This window comes from Schistocerca nitens, chromosome 3, assembly GCF_023898315.1.
Source record: "Schistocerca nitens isolate TAMUIC-IGC-003100 chromosome 3, iqSchNite1.1, whole genome shotgun sequence".
NCBI lineage: Eukaryota > Metazoa > Arthropoda > Insecta > Orthoptera > Acrididae > Schistocerca > Schistocerca nitens.
Window position 1 is genome coordinate 550,613,729 of NC_064616.1, and position 25,166 is coordinate 550,638,894.

Consider the following 25,166-nt stretch of genomic DNA (forward strand, 5'->3'; position numbering starts at 1 on the left):
TCTCTAGAATGCATCATCAGTCTACCATTAAATCATACCGCGTTACAACTCCGTCTCAACCAATCACTCCATCCACTTTCTGCAATCCTTCCACACAGCTGCAAATAAGTTTACATGATTCTCTTTTATCCAGGACAGTATCAAAGACAGCAGTCCACTCGCGTATAACACTGTTACTCCATAGAAATACGGTAGAATGTTGCCACACAGCAACTGTTTTGTTAGCTGACACCGCAAGGTTGTGGCTGGCGAGAGTACAGAAAACCACATTCTGAAAACTGTATGTTATGTGTTTAAATCACCTAATCAGTGCTGCACAGGGTGAAACACGCGATACATTCTGTAGTTGTATATTTCAGTCACTCCAGCTCGCAATACAACGCTCTGTAACTAACGACACATATCGTCCCGCCATCTACCGGCCTGCAACAAGTGTCTTGGCCGCGCGTCAACGGTCAGGGTACGGGCTCGGGCAGGCGCATATGCTAAGCATAGTTCCTGTCTCTCGAGAAAAACCTCAGCCTTCCTTCGTTGTGACCACGTGAAACCGACAGCAGACCTGGAGCCACTCTGCCTTTCTACCTGAACTATCTATGATACACAGATGTACAGAAAACACAGCAAATGCACTGCAACTGCGTTCCAGTTTAGTGCCATACTATACTATCCGACCAGAAAAATAGTGCATTTGAGCTATGTGTTGACGACTGTACTACCACGTTTACAAGCAATTTTAGAATACGTACCGGGAAGTAATGTCGTGATGGCGCCGGCACAAATGACATAAAATTAGGACGAGATTGGATGAAAATATGTATAAATTGAGGGAGAAATACGCCGAAAGGTAAGAGTACAAGAATGTCTTCTGCTTGGTGCAGGAAAATTCTTGTATGTGGCAGCAAGGTGGTCGATAGTATAAGCGGAATCCAGAAGTGAGGATTTCATATGGTGTAGGATAAGAATTGTTTTTACTACTACATCGATATGACATGTGGCGATATAGCCTGGTTGGAGATCGGTTTCACGCAGAAAAATTCAAGCTTTCCTTGACACTAGAAGAGCAGTGTACTTGAGGAAGTGCCTTTGGTGATAGTTTCCGTATTTAATGATTTGTTGATCACTTCCGCAAGGTCTGTCAGTGCAATGTGACTGCTTTATATCTTTTTCGGTCTGCACAAAACAGTTTTGCCGCTGAAAGTCTCTTAATTTGTCTGTCTGCTGAAAAAAATGGTCGACAGTGCTCCCACACCGACGACAGAAGCAGTTTTGCTGGTAAATTCAGTAAGAGCCATTCAGAATGCTCCTTTCACAAGATGTCCTTTGTGCGGGCATAGGAGCTTGTACAGACTGCACGGAACAAGACGGGGGTAAGATGTCTACTGAAAGCTCCATGACATCTGAGAGTAATGTGATGTCTACTTTGATCGAGTCTTCAGAGACACATCTAAGCAGACAATCCTCCTCGGGCGGGATGCTGTTGTTCATCCGCCATCGTCGCTTTAGAGCGTCTCCAGACCAGCACCTCAGGAGATCGAAAATTCACCTAAACTGCCAGCCATTTTTATCTTTCTATCTGTGAGGACAATGTTTCGAATTCTCTCTATTTTTTTTTTATCGTTCTGATTTTTCCGTCTGTGCTTCGACACCAGTGTGTGCTTTGCGATGTCAGCAAAAGCAAATATAAACTAAGCCCACTCACCATTTCATAAAAGTGATGAATATTGCAGCAGCTATAGGCCTCAGAAATTTTTCTCTCTCTTTACCAGGGCCTTGACACAAACAACTAAAACTCTTAAGGTGGTAAGTGTCCTGTTTAGAGGTACAAAGATATTTATTTTGACTTCCAAATAACGTCATTTTGGTGCGTAAAATGAGATAGTGCGGCGGATATCGGTTTTGGAATCTGTTTCTCATAAAAGCGTGTTAAGTGTCTCAGTAAGATTTCACAAGTGTGCAGCGATCTTTTTTAGAGGCAGTGTTGAAGTGTGGCGGTACATATCGCAAAACTGAAGCAAACAGTTGTGCAGTGATATTTTTGAAAATGCGTTTAGAGGCGTAACTAATTGGATTTAGTAACTTCTGAAGCATTTCGTGCACAAAGACCAGAGTATTTCCCACAAAAGCGCGCGATGCGTTTCAGGGATGGTTTCACAAGTGTGCCGCGATCTTTTTAGAGTCTGTGTTCGTCGGCGGCGCTATACATGCAAAATTGAGGCAAACTACTGTGCAGCTGTCTTATATGAAGAAGTATTTTTAGACATATTTAGTAACTCTCGAAGCAGCTCATGCTCGAAGACAAGAATACTTCCCCCAAAGCGAGCGAAGATCCTCTGGGACAGTTTCACAACTGTGTTGCCATCTTTTTCTTTTAGAGTCCATGTTCAAACGTGATGGTGATGGTATTCCTCGGAATAAAACATGTTATTGTTTCAATATTCTCGTAAATGTAAATGTAGTGTGACTAGGGCCTCCCGTCGGGTAGACCGTTCGCCGGGTGCAAGTATTTCGATTTGACGACACTTCGGCGACTTGCGCGTCGATGCGGAGGAAATGATGATGATTAGGACAACACAACACCCAGTTCCTGAGCGAAGAAAATCTCCGACCCGGAAGAAGGAAGGCAGCGGGTACTCCCAAAGTGACAGGAAGCGCTTACGGGCATCCGCGTGATCGTGCCATAAGCTGGCGCACTCCCTGTGCGTGCCTTAAGCCGGCTTGTTGCCTTTCTTCGAGGGGAGTGCGGAGACACTGGGCTGCACGTCTTACTTCTTGCGCTTTGGAAGACTGACTGATTGGACTTTTAACGAATGATCTATGGTTACAGCATACGCATTTATTAGTATGAATGACGGCACTGTGACATTACAACATCTATCGTCACTACAAGATCTGCCATCTTAACTAAATTTGGGAACAGTGCAAAGTGTGGTAGCATCCCTGTTGTACTACTGCTTACCATAATGTGATCAATGAGAAATCGAGAAACACAGATGAAGCAAATGTGACACAGATGGTTTGTAAAGGTTACCTCGTCGAGTATTCGAAATTTCCCTACAAAATATGAAGGACATGCCCAGCACATCACAAGAAGATAAATAATTTCTTAGGTCACGAAGAGAATATTGTATGAGTTGGTCGATGAGTGGGGTAGATTGTTTTTGCCTAGAACTAAGTGTACGAAAAAATAACAAAATGATTGATATATGAATCAACATTACGATGCTGTCGCCAAAATAAATAAGACAGCTATACTGGAAGACTCTTTTTCGTCGTCAGAACCTAGGACAAAGAGGTCGAGTTTTCACTTCCGGCAACGAAAAACATACGTTCAAGTCCTGGATTAAAACCTCTTGATAAGATACCCATATCTATTTGCGATCGAGAACAGCTCTCTACTCAGCAAGCAAGCACTTCATTTATAGCTACTGCAATGAACTTTGGCCACGATGTTTCATAAATTTTTCTATCTTTAGTTACCCTTAACCAAGATCGGGCGATCCATACAAGGAAAACAACAAAGAAAATCGAACAGTCACTCTTTGAAAATTTTCCTCATTTTTCATGCATTGGGATAGTAAAATGTTGCCCTCAGTTGCCCATTGGAGTGTAAAATCTTTGGAAGATAAAGTTTCAGTTCTAGCGACTGGGAAAACTTTAGAGCATTTGCATGGCGTACCTGCTGCCCTGAAGGGCTCTGGTGAGCAGATGGCAGAAGAAGCTATTCATGACGTGGATTTATTTGGGTTACGTGACAGTATCATCGGTATATCTTTTGATACCACAACATCTAATGCAGGAATGATCTAGGAACGTCTATCAGAAATGAAAGTGATGTCGGGCGAACATTGTTGTGGTTAACTTGCCACAATCACAACCATGAACTAATACTGAGGAATGTTTGAGGAGATTTGTGGGGGTCACGAAAAGGTTCTGAAATTCACATTTTTTGGAAGTTCCAAAGTCTGTCGGCGTCACTTGATACGAAGTCCTATACGACAATGCTGCAAAAAGGAAATCCAGTTTAGGACTTTCTAGAAGAACAATATGAAATGGTTAACTACATCCAAAATATCCTAAAAGACAGAAGTGATCCAAGAGAAGACTACAAAAAGTTGTTACAGCTCTCATTCTTGTACCTAGGAAGATGGTCTATAGTGGTCTATAACCTGCTCCTCTTCAAGCAAGCAGGGTGGCAAAGGCAACATAAGCACTTAAAACTGTCCGATTCACTAAGCAGTTGAATAATCCTCACAGATATTTGAAAGGATTCAAATGGGATGCACACTTGTCAGCCTTATATATGTTCGCTTTTGGCACAAGACAGCTGTAATTCTATCTGCTCCAAAGATATAACTGGATATGCTACAGCTTTTTAGTACTTACCCAGATGCAGACCTCATATGTCCTAAGAGACACCTTTGGTATGTTTCAGTAACAAACCTAGGTTTGCAAAATGAGATTTTCACTCTGCAGGGGAGTGTTCGCTGATATGAAACTTCCTGGCAGATTAAAACTGTGTGCCGGACCGAGACTCGAACTCCTTCGCAGGAGAGCTTCTGTAAAGTTTGGAAGGTAGGAGACGAGGTACTGGCAAAAGCAAAAGCTGTGAGGACGGCGCGTGAGTCGTGCTTGGGTAGCTCAGATGGTAGAGCACTTAGACGCGAAAGGCAAAGGCCCCGAGTTCCAGTCTCGGTACGTCACACAGTTTTAATGTGCCAGAAAGTTTCAAACCTAGGTTTGACTTTTCTGGACGAACATTCAATACTGGAAAAAAATTTAGTACACCTTTTTAGAGGTTTCCATTTCACTCTAGTTATATTTTTGCAGCAGTGCATATGAAGTACACGAAATGATTACATTCACAGATCAATAGCGCAAGCGGTTCAGTGGTACGAGTTATCGCCTCAAGCTGAAGCACCCATATTAGTAGGTGGTGTTGCCTCGACAGGTGGCAATGCAGGTGCTGACTCTGACATCCAGTCGATTGTACAGATGGCGAATAGTGTCCTGGGATACGATATTCCACGACTGCTCTACCTGTTTACGTAGTTTTGCAAGAGTTGTTAGTTTACGAATTGAACAAGTTACTTTTTGTCCCATCATATCCCACACGTGCTCCATTGTAGAGAAGTACTAAGATATGTGATCGGAGGCTTTCACAGCGTATGTGTTGTTTTCAGCGCTCTCGGGCGTCCAGCCGTATGCGATCGTTGATGTCACACGATATTTTGACGAATAACCTTTCCGCCATCATCAGGTGGATGCGTCGGCGCCCGCAATCGGAATGTCGGCGGCCGCAATCGGACCGTCAGCGCAGGGAATCGAAGACCGACTGAAGGTCATAAATCAGAACAACCTGATGATGGCGGAAAGGTTATTAGCCGAAATATCGTGGGACTTCGACGATCGCATACGGCTGGATGCCCGAGAGCCCTGGAAACAAGTCCCAAGATCGTGCTGACGAAGGAAGTTGCTGCACATTTTGAAGAGCACTTTCAATTTCACGCGCAGTGTGAGGGCGAGCATTATCCTGTTGGAACGACACATCACTTTCCTGTTGCAAGAACGGAAAGAGAAGGGGTCTAACATCATTCTGCGCGTACCAAGCGCTCGTCAGCGTCCCCTCCAGAAACACCAAGGGTGAACGAGGTTTGCAGCTTACCGCACTCCAGACCTTACGGTCTAGGTTGGAGCCAGTGTGTCTTGGACGAATGCCTTCTACGAGACAGCGCTCACCAGGTCTACGTCGTACGTGCAAACGACCATCACTTGCGTGCAAGCAGAACCCGCTTTCATAGCTGAAGACCACTGCCCGCCATTCCATCTTCCAAGTGATCCTGTGACGGCGCCAGTCGGACCTTGCACGTCGATGCTGTGGCATGAGTGGAAGATCGGTTATAGGTATGCGGGCAGGTAGACCCACTCCTAATAACCGCTTCGCCTCAGTTAGTGTTGCCACACCTGGGGCCACAAGGCCTCTTATCATACTGCAGTAGCTGTACGATCTGCCATTGATCCCCATACAATAGGACGATCCTGGGGGTCGTCTACGCTTAGTGGACGTCCAGAACCTCATCTACGGGTGTGAGACTGTTCACGTGACCACTGATACTATCATCGTTGTACAGCTAACGCAGCACGTCCAACTTGTGAGGCAGTTCTCCGAAAGGACCATGCTGCCACTGGGAAGGCCAAAATTTGATCCCTTTAAAATTCGTTCATTTGCTGGTAGGAAGTACGAGTGGGTTTTCGTGGCAGGGTTTCCTGTTTGCTTCACACGTCTGCACCACAATGAACCTTTTGGCTGTCAGCTTTCCCTGTGGAAGGATAGACACAGATTGCGCTCTGGTAGCTATGCCACTACGCTATCTGTTGGGGGACGACGATGAAACCATTGTAATTACACCTGCCATACCACAGGCGTCATATGCCATAATTGTCATATGCCGACATCGTCTTTCTAGATATACTAATTATTTTCGGACATTATATTACTCAGTCTGTTAAGGAAAATATGACAATGCATTCAAACACCAAATTAGCAAGGAAATGAAACGATTAGAAGGTAAAAATCTAGTTTTTGAAAGAAAATTCTTGAGCCATTTCTATACTAACAAAGACGTTCACTGATCTGTTTGAAATCCAGGACGTCACAGAATACTGCAGTGATTCTCTAAGAAGTCATGTAAAATCTCATAGGTGGTCAATGATACCACAGAAAGAGGAACTGCTCTGGTAAGAAAGGTTAACGAATGGCCCCGAAACAAAGAACAAAATCAGTTTTTTTAAGGATAGCCGAGCATCACGGAGAAACCGTCATCAAGCGAACAAACGAAGGGATTGCATAGTTAAAAGTTGATTAATATTACACATGCTTTGCCTGTCGTACCACCTATTAATCTTAGTGTCTAGTTTAGTACTATTTTAGGTATGTGATTTCTAGTTTTCCCAATAAAAGTAATTAACATAGAAAAATAGTAGTTTTTGTCTACTTTTTAAAACTGATCAAAGTATGTAACCTCTAAATATTATCCAGTCTTATTAAAAGTTAGCAGATATGTATTTACTTCACTGAGACTCGAGATGTAAGCACAATTTATGTTTTCCGTTACCAAATGAAACACCGATTCTGCATAGATTACACTTACGAATCTGCATAGATTACGCTAAGGAACCAGATAACATTGTGAAAGTAAGAAGTAAAGATTCAACGAAGAATTCTGCGTAGATTACGCTAAGGAACCAAGTAACATTGTGAAAGGAAGAAGGAAAGATTCAATGAAGAGCGCTGCGTTTCCTAACGTACGAGACCGTCATTCAGATTCTCATCCAACTCAAGTGCCAGATGGTGCTTTGTATATTATGGCAAGATTTTATGTTAATGTTCTGAAAACGCACGTGCCTTACAAATACATCCAGCGAAATGATCATGAAGGTAAAATCAGAGAAATTCGAGGTATTTTGAAGGCTTTACAGACTGCTTATCTTTTCTCCCACCTTCTAAAAATGGGAAATTATTTAAGTAGGACAACTATACTTACAGAATATTTTTTTACTTACATTCCAAGTCACATTGTCATAATCTTCAAATGGCTGCACACGGAGTTTTTCTGTCAATAAGACTTCCCAATTCAAAATCTAACGCAAATGAAATGTTGCTTTCCTTTCTATTTCTTTTGACCATATTAGTTTCCAGTTTTCATAAACGCTTGGCCACGCAATTGGTTCAGTAACTTCATAGTTACATTTCACTTTCTTGCTTTCAGCATATTCACCATACAAAACCTACGTCATACTGTAATTTATTTTTCGGGCCAAATACCAATACTGAATTCTTCCATTTCTGTTTAAGGTTCTACACTTCATTTTGTGTCCCGACTTGATGTCATTCCAATGATTTTAAAAACCAAAACTTTCCGCTAGATGAGAAATAATGGAAATGAGCGTAGGGCATCGTTTGCTGGGAGGCCCCATCCGGTAAGTTCGGCCACCAAGTGCAAGTCTTATTTCAGTCGACGCCAGATTGAGCGACTTGCGCGCCAGTGATAAGTATGAAATGATGATGAGGGCAACACAAAACCCAGTCCCCGAGCGGAGAATATCACCAACCCGTCCGGGAATCGAAACCGGACCCGCGAGCATAGGAGGTGAGCACGATACCACCCAGCTAAGCTGGCGGACTCGGATAGATGAAAATTTTATGCCAAAAAATATACTTCATTAGGGAACTTCCAGTTTTGTAGGTAACACTGTTGGCAACTGAACTATCAGTGCATACACCCAGCGTCCGACGCTACAGCTTTAGTCTGCCTGCGTCTGATTTCAAATTTTCCAAGGGTAAAACTTTGGGTTGATATTGAAAACAACGAACAGTTCTTAAGTAGTACCTTGACGTATTAAACATTATTCACCGTAGTCGTTTTTATCATCATCTTTACGCTACGCCTAATTTCCCAATATTAACACAATTTTTTGGATGCCAGGTTCCTTAGTAAGAATTAAATTAAGAATTTGAGCGTATATAACAAAGTGCTGTCCTTTCGTACGAACACCCATTCCCTCACAACTATTCCCAGGCAACTGCTTTTTGCTTATCTCGTTTTTTGCCCTCCCTCTGAAACCGCGGAGATACATCGACAGATCCTATTAATGGCTGAAAGTTCATTGCCTGCCTAGGTGAGCTCGTCTATTCAAGGGGCTGATCGACTGGCCAGAGGAACTGAATTATGTTACGCGACGACGCGTGTGGTTAGTTACGCAGCCATCCAAAAATATTGTAATATGAAACTACGAGACATCGAAGAGCAGATCTGAAACATTTCATCATCAGTCTGAATGGGAGCGACATAACGTGATATCTTTGACTTTGAACTGTTGAAAAACGGGAAAAAGAAGGGCGATATATTTTTTTTCGACAGATGCAAGTAATAAAGCGGACACGACAACTCGCAGAAGCAGTGTGAAAATTAATTCCGCTGTAAGAGCTGTCAGTGCGAATATGACAGAATCTCTTTCTGACATACAAAAAAGTCCAAAACAGTTACTTGTTTTCAATACGAAAAACCCGGATACTCAGATTTCATGCCACTAGGAGAACACGTATTACAAAAATGTGTCCAGTTTTTCGGTACTCACACAAATTTTCGTTTAGGATCGCAGTTTCATATAAAACTGTGCTCCATCCCTAGCTGCATCCTGCAGGAAATCCACAGAACTTAAAGACGATTAATACCATGTTTAAAACGTATTTTGCGACAGAACTACCAGTGTGCTTCGACCAATCACATTTTAGTTCAAAGCTCAGTTAATGATAAAGTTGTATTTTAGTTTTATCACCATTCAATCTCGTAGAACCACACAATATCGTCAATTCTGAAACAAAATTGTAAGGAGAAATCTGTTTAAGAGAGGAAGTGAAATAATACGAACCGTTGTTCACTGTAGATGGAACTAATTGAGATCGCAAATATGTTATAAAAAATGGCTCTGAGCACTATGGGACTTAACTTCTGAGGTCATCAGTCCCCTATAACTTAGAACTACTTAAACCTAACTAACCTAAGGACATCACAAACATCCATGCCCGGGGCAGGATTCGAACCTGCGACCGTAGCGGTCGCACAGTTCCAAACTGTAGCGCCTAGAACCGCTCGGCCGCAAATATGTTATAAGTGGAACTATATTTGTTGAAACTGCAACTGCCAAAGTAAGGCACCAAATGCACAGCGCACTCACAACTTTCTCGTAATTTATTACGCTACATTACGTTGCTTCATATACCTTCTTCAAAGGCAGTCGGTTCTTAGATGTAAGCTACGATAGATAATAGTTTGTGACCTTTCTAGTTGGTCGAGAAGAATATGTGGCCTCCAGGTCACAGATCCCTTATTGGTTGAAGAAATTTCATAATAGTATTTGTGGTGTCACCGCCAGACACCACACTTGCTAGGTGGTAGCTTTAAATCGGCCGCGGTCCATTAGTACATGTCGGACCCGCGTGTCGCCACTGTCAGTGATCGCAGACCGAGCACCACCACACGGCAGGTCTCGAGAGACTGACTAGCACTCGCCCCAGTTGTACGGACGACTTAGCTAGCGATGCACACTGACGAAACCTCGCTCATTTGCAGAGCAGATAGTTAGAATAGCCTTCAGCTAAGTCAATGGCTACGACCTAGCAAGGCGCCATTAGCCTTACATAGCTTGTATCTAAAGAGTCTCACTTGTATCGCCACAATCTCCAGATGTAAAACAAGGATGGATTAAAGTTAAGTATTCCAGCAGCTACGTACTTTTCTTTATAGCATTCATTACGTATCCTGTTTCAGACCTTCACGCCATCCTTCGTGTGTTTATAGCGTGCATTGCGGTCCCCTCAAATCACACTGTGTCGGCACTTCTGTCGACATATCAGTATTAACCACACGATTTGCACTTTCATTCTACTATCAACACAAGGATGAAGTGACTGTAATGATACTGCCGAAGGAAAGTTTGATGGATACAGTAAATTCTTTTAAAACAACTCTCAAAGAAAGTAAGTGCTAAAACAATGTGTCTCATATAGTTTCGTAAGGTCATACTGTGAGTTGTTTGAAATGCAAAGTTTGGTTGCTGCATCACATCATTTAACGTCAGAAAGACTTTTGTTTTTGTCATATCTGTCACAAAAACATTTGAAGGTATTCTCAGAAAGTCACACCATCTAAGCTTTATAAAAGATGTGGTTGATCGGCAGTAAGATATGAAAAATATTATCGAAGACTACGATTATCAACTGAACACAGAACAAGTAATTTAGAGTAGAAGAGTTCGTTTAAATTTTCTGTGGCTGCTGCAAATCACTCAAGGTGATTGTGAGGTTAACAACTCATAAAGTATAGACTTCTACCGTTCTTTACAAATACTATCTGTGTCTCTGACTCTTACATCACAAACACAAAGGAATAGAGCACTAGAAACTGCATTCTGTTTCAATTTTTTATTATCTCGATAAGTTTTTCAGTTACTGGTGATCAAAGTTTCGCTCTAGCAAAAACAAAGATTCGGTAGTTTAATATAGTACATAAATGACGTAGTAACTGGTAGGATTACCGATAGTATTGCAGGTATTGGTAGTGAAAGAAACAAATATGGATGTGTAAGAGAGAACCTGTAAGCAGAGGACATCTCTTTATTTTTTTTGTTTGACTGTTTTGCACTGAACTAGAGCCGCGCATCGTTCAGTGTTGCTCCATTGTGTATTTTATATCCATACAGAATATAAATTACAGTTTATAAGTAATAAAACTACGTAGAAAACGTAACTTCTGCGCTTTTATGTAACCAAATCAATTAACTTTTGATGCAGGTGCAGTATATATGCACAAACAAAAGAAAATCTATGTTATTATTGCTATCATTTTGCAATACTTCATCATGATCAAAGGCAAAAGTTTCCTGTAATTAATGATAAATGTGAGAGTTGTTTACAAATGGCAGAAATATGTCTTACATGAGCTTGTCGAAGTACTGAAGCGCTGTTTGACGTATTTTTGTTGTTGAAGTTTTTTAAATATTTCTTTCTTTTTCGAGAAAATTGTGTTTTCTAGGGCTTTGTGATAAATCCGTATTTTTTTTTAGTTTTACTGCAACATCCCGTTGTTTTACGTTACAAATCAAAAATTTCCCAGTATAAACTGAATTAAACTTTGACAATTTCAATTTTGCTATTAGTTTTGTTTACTTTGGATAACAGACAGGATAATAACTGTGTGGAAAATAAATGTTACAACCTTTCATATGCATTGAAAAAGATAACTAATAGACCCTATGAATATACATTTCATGGTAGGAAGTATAACATGCGATTAAAGATTCTGGAAACTATCATGGATATAACTTTATTTATCTTTGAACGTAACATAGTTAACATTATTTCCTCTCAGTCATATGACCATAGTCCTGTTCGAAATTTTCTAGAAATTAATTTGAATTTGTAGAATACTTTTCAACACCATATGCAAAGAAATAAGAAAATTAACGAGAAATTCAAAAACAATTATCATCAAAAATTGTTGTTTGTGATGACGACGTTGGTCATTCTGATAAAAATCAAAGTAACATTTTTCGGTTCAGAATAACATCGTGCCGTATCATTTTCAGTCTCTTTGATCTGTAGTGCAATATACTCAGGGCAGCATCCTGAAATTTTTGAAGGCATAGATTCCCTGTCCTTCATATAACGTAAGTCCGCTGCACGGTAACTAACTTTTCGACTGTTACAGGAGAAACGATGTTTCTAATTTTAGTATGGAACCACGCATGTGCAGTCAACTGCACTCGCTTGTAGCCGTTTGTGATGGTACACAGAGAAGTTGACAGGCAGGACAGCTCAGCGGCTGACAGCTACACAGTCCCTTCCACCAGGTACAAGGCAGCGGTCCACACGCCATCTGAGAAGAAGAAAGCAACGCGTGCTGTAAATTAAGCGACTTTAGCTATCATACGTCCTATTCCCCCCCCCCCCCCCCCCCATCGAACCGTGGACCTTGCCGTTGGTGGGGAGGCTTGCGTGCCTCAGCGATACAGATAGCCGTACTGTAGGTGCAACCACAACGGAGGGGTATCTGTTGAGAGGCCAGACAAACGTATGGTTCCTGAAAAGGGGCAGCAGCCTTTTCAGTAGTTGCAGGGGCAACAGTCAGGATGATTGACTGATCTGGCCTTGTAACATTAACCAAAATGGCCTTGCTGTTCTGGTACTGCGAACGGCTGAAAGCAAGGGGAAACTACAGCCGTAATTTTTTCCGAGGGCATGCAGCTTTACTGTATGATTAAATGATGATGGCGTCCTCTTGGGTAAAATATTCCGGAGGTAAAATAGTCCCCCATTCGGATCTCCGGGCGGGGACTACTCAAGAGGACGTTGTTATCAGGAGAAAGAAAACTGGCGTTCTACGGATCGGAGCGTGGAATGTCAGATCCCTTAATCGGGCAGGTAGGTTAGAAAATTTAAAAAGGGAAATGGATAGGTTAAAGTTAGATATAGTAGGAGTTAGTGAAGTTCGGTGGCGGGAGGAACAAGACTTTTGGTCAGGTGAATACAGGGTTCTAAATACAGAATCAAATAGGTGTAATGCAGGAGTAGGTTTAATAATGAATAAAAAAAATAGGAGTGCTGGTAAGCTACTACAAACAGCATAGTGATCGCATTATTGTGGCCAAGATAGTCACGAAGCCCACGCCTACTACAGTAGTACAAGTTTATATGCCAACTAGCTCTGCAGATGACGAAGAAATTGATGAAATGTATGATGAGATAAAAGAAATTATTCAGGTAGTGAAGGGAGACGAAAATTTAATAGTCATGGGTGACTGGAATTCAAGAGTAGGAAAAGGGAGAGAAGGAAACATAGTAGGTGAATATGGATTGGGACTAATAAATGAAAGAGGATGCCGCCTGGTAGAATTTTGCGCAGAGCATAACTTAATCATAGCTAACACTTGCTTTAAGAATCATGAAAGAAGGTTGTATACATGGAAGAACCCTGGACATACTGAAAGGTATCAAATAGATTATATAATGATAAGACAGAGGTTTAGGAACCAGGTTTTAAATTGTAAGACATTTCCAGGGGCAGATGTGGACTCTGACCACAATCTATTCGTTATGAATAGTAGATTAAAACTGAAGAAACTGCAGAAAGGTGGGAATATAAAGAGATGGGACCTGGATAAACTGAAAGAACCAGAGGTTGTACAGAGTTTCAGGGAGAGCATAAGGGAACAATTGACACGAATGGGGGAAAGAAGTACAGTAGAAGAGGAATGGGTAGCTTTGAGGGATTAAGTAGTGAAGGCAGCAGACGATCAAGTAGGTAAAAAGACGAGGGCTAATAGAAATCCTTGGGTAACAAAAGAAATATTGAATTGAATTGATGAAAGGAGAAAATATAAAAATGCAGTAAATGAAGCAGGCAAAAAGGAATACAAACGTCTCAAGAATGAGATTGACAGGAAGTGCAAAATGGCTAAACAGGGATGGCTAGAGGACAAATGTAAGGATGTAGAGACTTATCTCACTAGGGGTAAGATAGATACTGCCTACAGGAAAATTAAAGAGACCTTTGGAGGAAAGAGAACCACTTGTACGAGTAACAAGAGCTCAGATGGAAACTCAGTTCTAAGCAAAGAAGGGAAAGCAGAAAGGTGGAAGGAGTATATAGAGGGTCTATACAAGGGAGATGTACTTCAGGGCAATATTATGGAAATGGAAGAGAATGTAGATGAAGATGAAATGGGAGATACGATACTGTGTGAAGAGTTTGACAGAGCACTGAAAGACGTGAGTCGAAACAAGGCCCCGGGAGTAGACAACATTCCATTAGAACTACTGATGGCCTTGGGAGAGCCAGTCCAGACAAAACTCTACCATCTGGTGAGCAAGATGTACGAGACAGGCGAAATACCCTCAGACTTCAAGAAGAATATAATAATTCCAATTCCAAAGAAAGCAGGTGTTGACAGATGTGAAAATTACCGAACTATCAGTTTAATAAGTCACAGCTGCAAAATACTAACGCGAATTCTTTACAGACGAATGGATAAACTGGTAGATGCTGACCTCGGGGAAGATCAGTTTGGATTCCGTAGAAATGTGGGAACACGTGAGGCAATACTGACCCTATGACTTATCTTAGAAGAAAGATTAAGAAAAGGCAAACCTACGTATCTAGCATTTGTAGACTTAGAGAAAGAAAGCTTTTGACAATTTTGATTGGAATACTCTCTTTCAAATTCTGAAGGTGGCAGGGGTAAAGTACAGGGAGCGAAAGGCTATTTACAATTGGGACAGAAATCAGATGGCAGTTATAAGAGTCGAAGGGTATGAAAGGGAAGCAGTGGTTGGGAAGGGAGTGAGACAGGGTTGTAGCCTATCCTCGATGTTATTCAATCTGTATATTGAGCAAGCAATAATGGAAACAAAAGAAATGTTCGGAGTAGAAGAAATAAAAACTTTGAGGTTCGCCGATGACATTGTAATTCTGTCAGAGACAGCAAAGGACTTGGAAGAGCAGTTGAACTGAATGGACAGTGTCTTGAAAGGAGGGTATAAGATGAACATCAACAACAGCTAAACAAGGATAATGGAATGTAGTCGAATTAAGTCGGGTGATGTTGAGGGAATTACATTAGGAAATGAGACATTTAAAGTAGTAAATGAGTTTTGCTATTTGGGGAGCAAAATAACTGATGATGGTCGAAGTAGAGAGGATATAAAATGTAGACTAGCAATGGCAAGGAAAGCGTTTCTGAAGAAGAGAAATTGGTTAAGATCGAGTATAGATTTAAGTGTCAGGAAGTCGTTTCTGAAAGTATTTGTATGGAGTGTAGCCATGTATGGAAGTGAAACATGGACGATAAATAGTTTGAACAAGAAGAGAATAGAAGATTTCGAAATGTGGTGCTACAGAAGAATGCTGAAGATTAGATGGGTAGATCACATACCTAATGAGGAGGTATTGAATAGAATTGGGGAGAAGAGAAGATTGTGGCACAACTTGACTAGAAGAACGGATCGGTTGGTAGGACGTGTTCTGAGGCATCAAGGGATCACCAATTTAGTATTGGAGGGCAGCGTGGAGAATAAAAATCGTAGCAGATTCAGAAGGATGTAGGTTGCAGTAGGTACTGGGAGATGAAGAAGCTTGCACAGGATAGAGTAGCATAGAGAGCTGCATCAAACCAGTCTCAGGACTGAAGATCACAACAACAACAACAATACGTCCTATTTCATACCCCAACAATTGACACAAAGAGCCGATGAACTGCACAGCATGGATTTCATATGCAGCATTCAGACTTAAGCCTTTATAACGTGTTTCTAACGAATTTGCCACAGCATGGATAGGATTGCAGGTGGATTTTACTCTGTTTGTAATTCCAGATGTAATATGTAGCTGGTCCTCAGGAGACAGCATTGAGCTATTGTTATTTGGATGGTCCAACTGTATTTCAGTTTTAGTTAAATGATGGTGCACGTCTGACAACAGGGCATTGACTGCCTCAAGTTTCGTGATGGCAATAGACACTGGTCGTAGTAAACGACTTGCTTTTTCAAGTTTCTTCTTCCATATGTCCTCCTTTAACACAGTAAATCGTAATGTGTTATTGAAACCAACCAACTGAGGGGAAAATAATCGATCCTAGAATAGCCTATTTGTTGAATGAAATGTTCTCGGGCTCCCAACCGCGTCAATTGATTACAACTACACGAGCTTTCGGCCATGCACTCCTTGGCCATTGTCAAGTGGTACGACTGCCAGTGGGCTATTGGTGCGCCATTATATACGCTAGATGCCGGCTGTGACGTCACTGGTGCCCTTGACATTGCCATATATGGGCATGTTTTGAGTCGACGATCGATGTGCCCTTTTCAACCGCGCGATCGCTGGATCCCACGCAGCGCTGACTGCAAACCACCGTCTCTATTCAGGGTGTTTGCGGTGATTTTTATTTCAATAGGTACATTTATTAAACTGTCCCAGAAGCCGTTAGTGCGAGCCACGACAGAGGTATCGTCAAATTTTATGTGGTGACCGTTTTCTAACGTATGCTCAACCAACGCGGATTTCTCTGGATACCGTAGGCGATAATACCTCTCATGTTATTTTCTGCGTTGTTCCACAGTGCGCACTGTTTTTCCGATGTACTTCTGGCCACACTCACAAGGTATTTCGTAGACACCATGTGTTCTGAGACCCACTGCATCTTTAACTGGTCTCAGTAATTGACCGATTTTCGTTGGAGTCCTGAAGATTGATTTGATCTTGTGTCTTTTCAACAGGCAGCTTATCTTGCCCGACACAGAGCCACAGAATGGCAGCATAGCTCTTCGTCACTGGTCTTAGTCTGATATTTCCCAGAAATCACTTCCTTCACTTGATAGGCGCTGTAGCCGCTATTCCTGAAAACCATGCGTAGGTGGCTCAGTTCATGGGGCACGTTATCGTTGTCAGATATTACTCTTGCAAGACGCAACAATGTTTGTAATACTGTGCGCTTCTGTGCTGGATGATGATGGCTGGGAATATCAGAGTATGACCACCAGCGAAGAGCAGGAAAAGAAACTTTGCTGCCATTCTGTGGGTCTGTGTCGGGCAAGATAAGCTGCCTGTTGAAAAGACACAAGATCAAATCAATCTTCAGGCCTCCAACGAAAATCTGTCAATTACTGAGACCAGTTAAAGATGCAGTGGGTCTCAGAACACTTGAATTCTACGAAATACTTTGTGAGTGTGGCCAGAAGTACATCGGAAAACCAGTGCGCACTGTGGAACAACGCAGAAAAGAACATGAGAGGTATTATCGCCTACGCTATCCAGAGAAATCTGCGTTAGCTGAGCATGCGTTAGAAATCGATCACCACATAAAATTTGACGATACCTCTGTCGTGGCTCGCACTAACGGCTTCTGGGACAGTTTAATAAAGGAAGCTATTGAAATAAAAATTACCGCAAACACTTTGAATAGAGACGGTGGTTTGCAGCTCAGCGCTGCGTGTGATCCAGCGACTGCGCGGTTGAAGAGGGCACATCGAACGCCGACTCAAAACGTGCCCATATGCGGCAATGTCACGGGCACCAGTGACGTCACAGCCGGCAGCTAGCGTATATAAGGGCGCACCAACAGCCCACTGGCAGTCATACCACTTGACAATGGCCAAGGAGTGCATGGCCGAAAGATTGTGTAGTTTTAAGCAATTGACGAAAACTCGGTACAAGCTTCTTAATTGACACTACAAAGAAATTTTGCTGAACGCGTTTCGCATTACATAAATATATCATCAGGAACATTTCAATTTTTTATGAATGAGTTCAGCCTAATTTTTTCACGGTGAAGAAATGTTCTCTGTAAACATGTCACTTCCAATTTCGGAAGTATGTCGAGTTTAGGAGACTACCTTCACCGTTTATTTCAGGACCGGGCAACATATGGTCAAAAATGTAAGTTTTCATCTCTAATCCTCAGTAATCAACTTCTTGATCACATTACGGAAGGGTGTTAGAATTGTTACGATAGCCACCTCCCTCTCCACAACCGAAGAATAGTTAAGAACTTTTGATACAAAATCGTTTGCATCGTCGTCACTCACGAAAGAACGTAAATTACTAAGTGTTCTCTTGTGATATATCAGTGTATTAAACGTCGATTCATGTGGTCTCTAGTAATAATCCACGTGCCTCGAAACGTAGAGGTAGCGGGATCGAATTTCGGACGGACCAGAATAAAATTTTCAACTTGCCTTTAATCTGGTCTTCATCTCAACGACGTGAGGAGTTGCGAGGAAATACACATTAAACTGTAGGTCCCATTTTCTGGTTGGATAACTGCAGTAGGTTAGAGACATACAAGTCATAGAAATGGCGACTAATTGAAAGACTTCCATTCAGACTCTGACCCACATGCTGTTACTATTGTTATTACGTACATTGAATGCCTAATTTTGTGTGTAACTACTACCTCCGTTACAGCTAGTACAGCACATTTAGATATCGCAGCATCCGTATGACTGCGTTCCAGTAGGTATGTACTGTGGTTCAAAAGCATCGTATGAAAAAAAAGCTTTTCTACATTTTTGTTAGGCTGACACGTTCATCATCGATTTTTCCACTTTAGTATATTTGATGCGGCATTTATGACCGGCACAACTTCTTCATAGCGCACTAATGGTATGATGAACATAATATTAGCATCAGAGCCCTTGAAGTTTTCTGTGTTCTCTGCGAATATTGCATTAATTTTATGAAACCAATGTGCACAGTTTCAGAATGGAAACTCAGACTTCAAAGCCAGATTAGATGGAGGAAAGGAAAAACTGACGAATGTTGGGAACAGACTAATACAGATACACATGGTAATGTTCGATATCTGGCCACACGGAAACTTTGGCCCATGTCTATAAGGATTGGCACAACAGAGACAACACAATAGAGAACTTACTTCTTAGATTACATTGAGTATGACGCTCTGGATGGAACCCGATATCACAGAGTTCGAATTATTATTTGATTGTTAGGGTTGTGCCATGTGATATTTTAATGTCATAACATATAAACGATGCATCTCGTACTGAGTTTATTGCATGTGAAGAAGGACACAAGGTAACAATCGCTGGAGGATAGTGATTGTACCGCAATTAGTCACAGTAAAAATATTGTAAAACATTTGATCCAATAACATCCTCTCTTAATGAATCGTTGAGAGTTGTTAAGAACAGTGATTTTTAAATTTCTACTGTTTATTTAGAGTGTATAGGCAGAGGATTTAGGATAAAAATTTTCGATCGTTAAAAACGCATCAAACATGTAACAGATAATCTGTTGGATCACTTTTTATTGTTATTAGAGCATCTATTCTCTGAGAAACTATTTCCATTAGGCCAAACAACGTGGAACGTGGTACTTGTTTCCAAACTTATTGTGACGTGGTGATTAGCTGTTTCCAAGCTGTTGCCGAATTGTTCTCGCAGGCAAGCGATATTCCAGTTCACTCAAAATATATTTTATGAGGTGCAGGTAGGTTTCAGCAAAGAAAGTAACTTGATTTTTCCTAAACACAATGCCGAGAGTCTTGCTTCGCAGGCAGAAGAATTGTCATGCTAGTATAGAAGCTGACCAACTTCAAACTCCTACCCCAGTGTGGTTCTAGCATGCTGCTGTCTACAGTATTTTGAAAACCAATAGCGATTTTTTTGCTGTCAACAAAAACTAATCATCCGAACCTAAATCAGGAAATTGCGGGAGAGTTCAATTTCGGCACTTGAAATGAGAGTCGGGAAAAATTAATATATAGGAGCAACTCTGTACTTGGAATGAAGTTATTTACTGCGAATACACTTTTAAAAAAATAGCTTGAGAAGCAAGCAAACATGAAAGATGTGTGGGAATCAAAGAACGAAGCTAAACGTTACAAACATTTATCCAGATACTGACAGTCATAATGTGAAACCGTATATTTTGTAAGATCTAAATAACACATACTATCTTGGCACAACGTGAAACAAAAGACATAATAACATTCCAAATACTTGCTCATGTGGCAAGCTCATACAGTGGCCTGGACTGATACCGCAGAAAACGTAAAAAAATTAGCTATAATTTTAGAAAAAACAGGAAAGAAGTAGCTATGGATAATAGATGTGATACTAGAATACAGAAACGACGAAAACGTAAAATTGTTAAAATTGATCAAAAGGAAGAAAGGTGTCATGAGATGTATACAAAACTGGAAAGGGTAACGTAGATGCTACACAGACTAAAGAATAATTACCTGAGAGAGCACAGAATAACGAACACCATGATTAGAGATGGAAAAGCTAATGGGTAATGGATCCATAAAATAGGACGGTAATATGGATGCTGCCCCTTGAAAATGCAGATATGGTGCCAGAAAGTGGTAGGGAAGATTCAGTTTCTGAATTTTGAAGAACTTTGCACGAACCTGGAACTCTTCCAGTTATAAGGCTAAGTGGCGGAGAAACAGCTATACCAACTCATGAATAAAATTTACATAGCTGGAGAAACTCTAGCAGACTTTGGAAACAATGAAAGAATGCGAAATCGGACACACGTCAAAATTAATGCACGGTCAGTCTAGTATCATGTGAGCCAAAATTCCTTCAAGAGTATTTCATCGCAGAATGAGACAGAAAATTTAAATTAAGTTAGGAAGAACCAGTTTGATTTTAAGCAAAGTAGAGATGCTTGGGTGGCAAATTAACCACTGCTTTTAATATCAGAGGTTAGATTTAATGAAAAAAAAACAAAAAATGGTGCATTCATTTCATTCGTAGAAATGTAGAAGGCTTTCGATATTTCAAATGGAACTGAATGATGTTTATTGATCTTTGGCAGTGTAGTATCAACTATATGAATAGAACGGTAATCCATTGTATTAAGGAAAAAGCAGAATAAAGTTATCAACACTAACGGAATCATACAAGAGGTCAAAACAAGGAAAAACGTGAAGTAAATCTGAAGTAAATTGCCATGTCACTAATCGAATTTAATTTGTGAATCGAAGAGCCAATAATTGACGTGAAGAACTATTTGGATGTGGGAATTGTTTGTCACGGGCTGTAAATCAGCATGTTACGGTTCGACGACGACACAGCAATGGTCACCGAAACAAACACGAACTGAGACTCATGGTTAATGAAATGGAACATGTGCTAGATGATGCTTGTAATATCCACTGAAACAAAGGGAAAAGTACAGTAAGGGTGGATTCCAAAATGCTAAGCTTTGGCAGCTGACTGTAGGAGAGATGGACGAATTACTATAGGCTTACGGGTAAAGAAGAAAGATGCTAGAATGATAGTGACCACAATTTCACGAGACAAAAGGGCTCTCCATGAAAAGAAATAGTCGCTAACATCTAAAAATATATGAAGCTGTAGGTATTATCAGTCTGTGTTCACTTATATTGTTTATTGGCGAAGCCGTTTTCGAAACTTCAGTCATTTTCAGCACCGTTCTCGGCTGATCGACGCGTCAGAACGATGTAGAAATAAGCATCTCCTCATGAATTCCACTAGAAAAGATGCTTATTCGTACTGCGTAAACATCTCCTCCAGATTCCAACTAGAGAAGATGCTTACTCCTGCTACATGCTAATGGATTCATCGGCTACGAAAGTTATTGAAAATTACTAGTGTCGAATTCAGTTTAGCCAAAAACTATGTGTGAACATTGGTTGATAACATCTGTAGTCAAAATTAGCTTACTTATTGACGCTCTATGCCAGCAGCATAGCAAATATAATTTTAAAATGTAAAATTTGTGAGAAGAAGAATATCAAGGAAAAGCTGTATTCGAAGCACAGCCCTCTGTGGTTGTAATACATAAAGAGACGAGGCTAGCGCTCCACGAAAACTACGGTCCAGTAGATTCAGTACATTATATAAATGACGTACTAAATGGAAGGATTACCGGTAGTATCGATAGGGAAAAAAGGTAAATTAATGTGCAAGAGAGGAAATGGAAGCCGGCGGCTTCTCTTCGTTTCTTGTTTGTTTGGTTATTCGTTTTGCACAGAAATAGAACTGCATTTCATTCACCGTTACTCCACAGTGTTTTTTATATCCTTACATAATGTAAATTCCATTTTATAAGTAATAAACAGTAGTAGATCGTGTAACTTCTGCGCTTTCATGTAACCAAAGCAATTACTTTTGATCCTAGTACAGTTTACATGCACAAACATAGAATTACATATATGATTATTGTTGCTATTTCTTTCCCAACAGAAAGTTCTTCATCATGATCTAAGGCAAGAGTTTTCTGTTATTATCTACTAATGCGATAACAGAAACACGTTTTGTATATTTTCGGAGAAGCATTGAAGCAATGTTTGACATACTTCTGTTTCGCATTTTTTCAACCTTTTGTTGAGCAAATTGCGTTTTCTAGCTCTATACGTTAAATCTGGGTTGTTTTCTTTATTTTCGATACAAAACCGCTGTGTTTCACATTTCAGATCAACATTTTTCGGACAGAACCTGAATTAAACATTGAGAATTGCAGTTTTGCTGTAAATACTGTTTCTTCTTAAGTCAGCTACTCATTTTATTATTTTATTCTTAGAAAAAAAACGTTCCGTAGGGTATCCGGCACTTTATACATACTCACTGTCCGCCCCCGGTAGCTGAGTGGTGCCGGCCTGGTAGCTGAGCGTGTTCGGTCAGAGAGCCAGTTGGCCTCTGTAATAAAAAGACCGAGTTGAAGGATCAACCACCGAACTTGAACAGGATGTCTTACGACGTCCGCCCCGACCAAACGCAACGACCTATATCGAACAAAATGAGTATAAATAAAAAAATAAAAAAAGTGGTCAGCGCGAAGGACTGTCAATCCTAAGGGCCCGGGTTCGATTCCCGGCTAGGTCGGAGATTTTCTCCGCTCAGGGATTGGGTGTTATGTTGTCCTAATCATCATCATTTCATCCCCATCGACGCGCAATCGAAAGACTTGCACCAGGCGAGCGGTCTACCTGACGGGAGGCCCTCGTCACACACCATTATTATTATTATTACATACTCACTCAGTTTCTTTCGCCTACAGACATTTGCGATTCACAGTTGAAGGTTATGAAAAGCGCTGCCAGGTGTCAGGGATTCCCTTACAGTTGAATCGATTCTAGGGATGTCTTCATAGTAAAGATTAAATCTATTAAAACTTCAGACATGTGTAGCATTTTTTCACGTGTCTCATTGTTTAGGACCTCATATCTCTTGAACGGTCTGTCCTACAATGATATATTTGTGTAGTTATATTCCGCGGCATATGTGGATAGCCGGCCGGTGTGGCCGAGCGGTTCTAAGCGCTGCAGTCTGGAACCGCGCGACCGCTACGGTCGCAGGTTCGAATCCTGCCTCGGGCATGGATGTGTGTGATGTCCTTAGGTTAGTTAGGTTTAAGTAGTTCTAAGTTCTAGGGGACTGATGACCTCAGCAGTTAAGTCCCATAGTGCTCAGAGCCATTTGAACCGTATGTGGATACCATCAGCGAAATGTGATGCGACCAGAGTTAGCAAGACGGGAGCAGTAAATTAAAAAGTCATATGCGATGCGACAGTTTTTTACTCACCTCAGTGTTAATGATGTCATAGCTCCTGAACTATATGTGTTGCTATGATACACTATTGTATGTGCATTAGCTGTATACGTGGATACTGCCTGAAAAATTTGTTGTGAACACAGTTAGTATAGATGCCCATGTGAATGCGCCCCAGAGCACAATGGAGCCACCAACTTGTCTGCGTCCTGCAGTACAGGTGTCAAGAAGCCGTTCCACTGGAAGTGGACTGATTTGCGCCCTTCCATCGGCATGATGAAGAAGCGATCGGGATTCATCAGATCATGCAGCACTCTGCCACTGGGCCAATTCCAATGCAAATGGTCATGTGCTCATTTTAGTCGTAATTGCGATGGCATGGTGTTGACATTGACACATTCATGTGTCGTCGAGAGCGAAGGCCCATCGATACGAGTGTTTGGTGTACTGCGTTCAGATACACTTGTAATCTGCGCTGCATCAAAGTCAGATGTTAGTTCCGCCACAGTGCGCCGCTTGTCGTGTTTTACCAGTCTGCCCAGCCTTCGACGTCCAACATCTGTAATGAGGCATGGCCGTCCAGCCCCACGATGTCTGGACGTGGTTTCACTTCGGTTTCACCACACGCTGAAAACATTCGCTACCGCAGTCCTCGAACGCCCGATAAGTCTCGCAGTTTCCAAAATATTCGTCTCAAGCCTCTGGTCTATCACAATCAATCTATCTGTGATCAAACACAGATGAAACTTTCCCCATTCTACACACAGGCAGCACTGACACTGCTCTGGACTGGACGGCTTTATATCGTTGTAGGTCGGTGGGCACAATGTTCCGGCTGGTTAGTGTTTGTGTATGTTCCACATCTCATCTTGAACCACTGTACCAATTTCAACCAAACTTGCCTGCCGTGCAACAGTCGCGGAGGGGTAAGAACCACGTAACTATCATAGTTCAGGAGATACGACGTCATAAATAACGATGTGCGTAAAAAACTGCCACATCATGTGTGAGTTTAAAAATTTATCCTTATGACGTCATAGCTCCTGAACTATGATAGTTACGTGGTTCTTAGCCCACGGCGACTGTTGGACGGGGTTGAAATATTAAATTTACAATCTCGATTTCATACAAAGGCGATGACTGTTCAGATTTCTTCATCAGTATGCACAAAGAATATTTCGAGAATCTAGCTGCATCACTCAGCACCAGTCCCAAATCTGAGTGAACGATCACAAGGTTCCAACTATCGGTAGCAATATTTCCGAGTCCCAACTGTACCAGCAATATGAAGAACCTCATGAACAGCTCACAATGTCCTTACTGTTATCTACAGCCTGCTACAGCCAGCGCCCCATTGAGCTGCACTAGTAACGCCGATCTAAGAGATAGCTTCAAATCGGCAGTAGATTACACCACTGAAAAATACAAATGTGTTGTACACATACCCTGTTAGGGTTGTGGAAGAACATATTTTAACAAGCTAAAAATGTGTGTAAAAAACCTCGTCCAAAATGTCAATAAACAGTAAGATACTAAGCACTTTTGACCTCTAATGGACTGTATTTACGT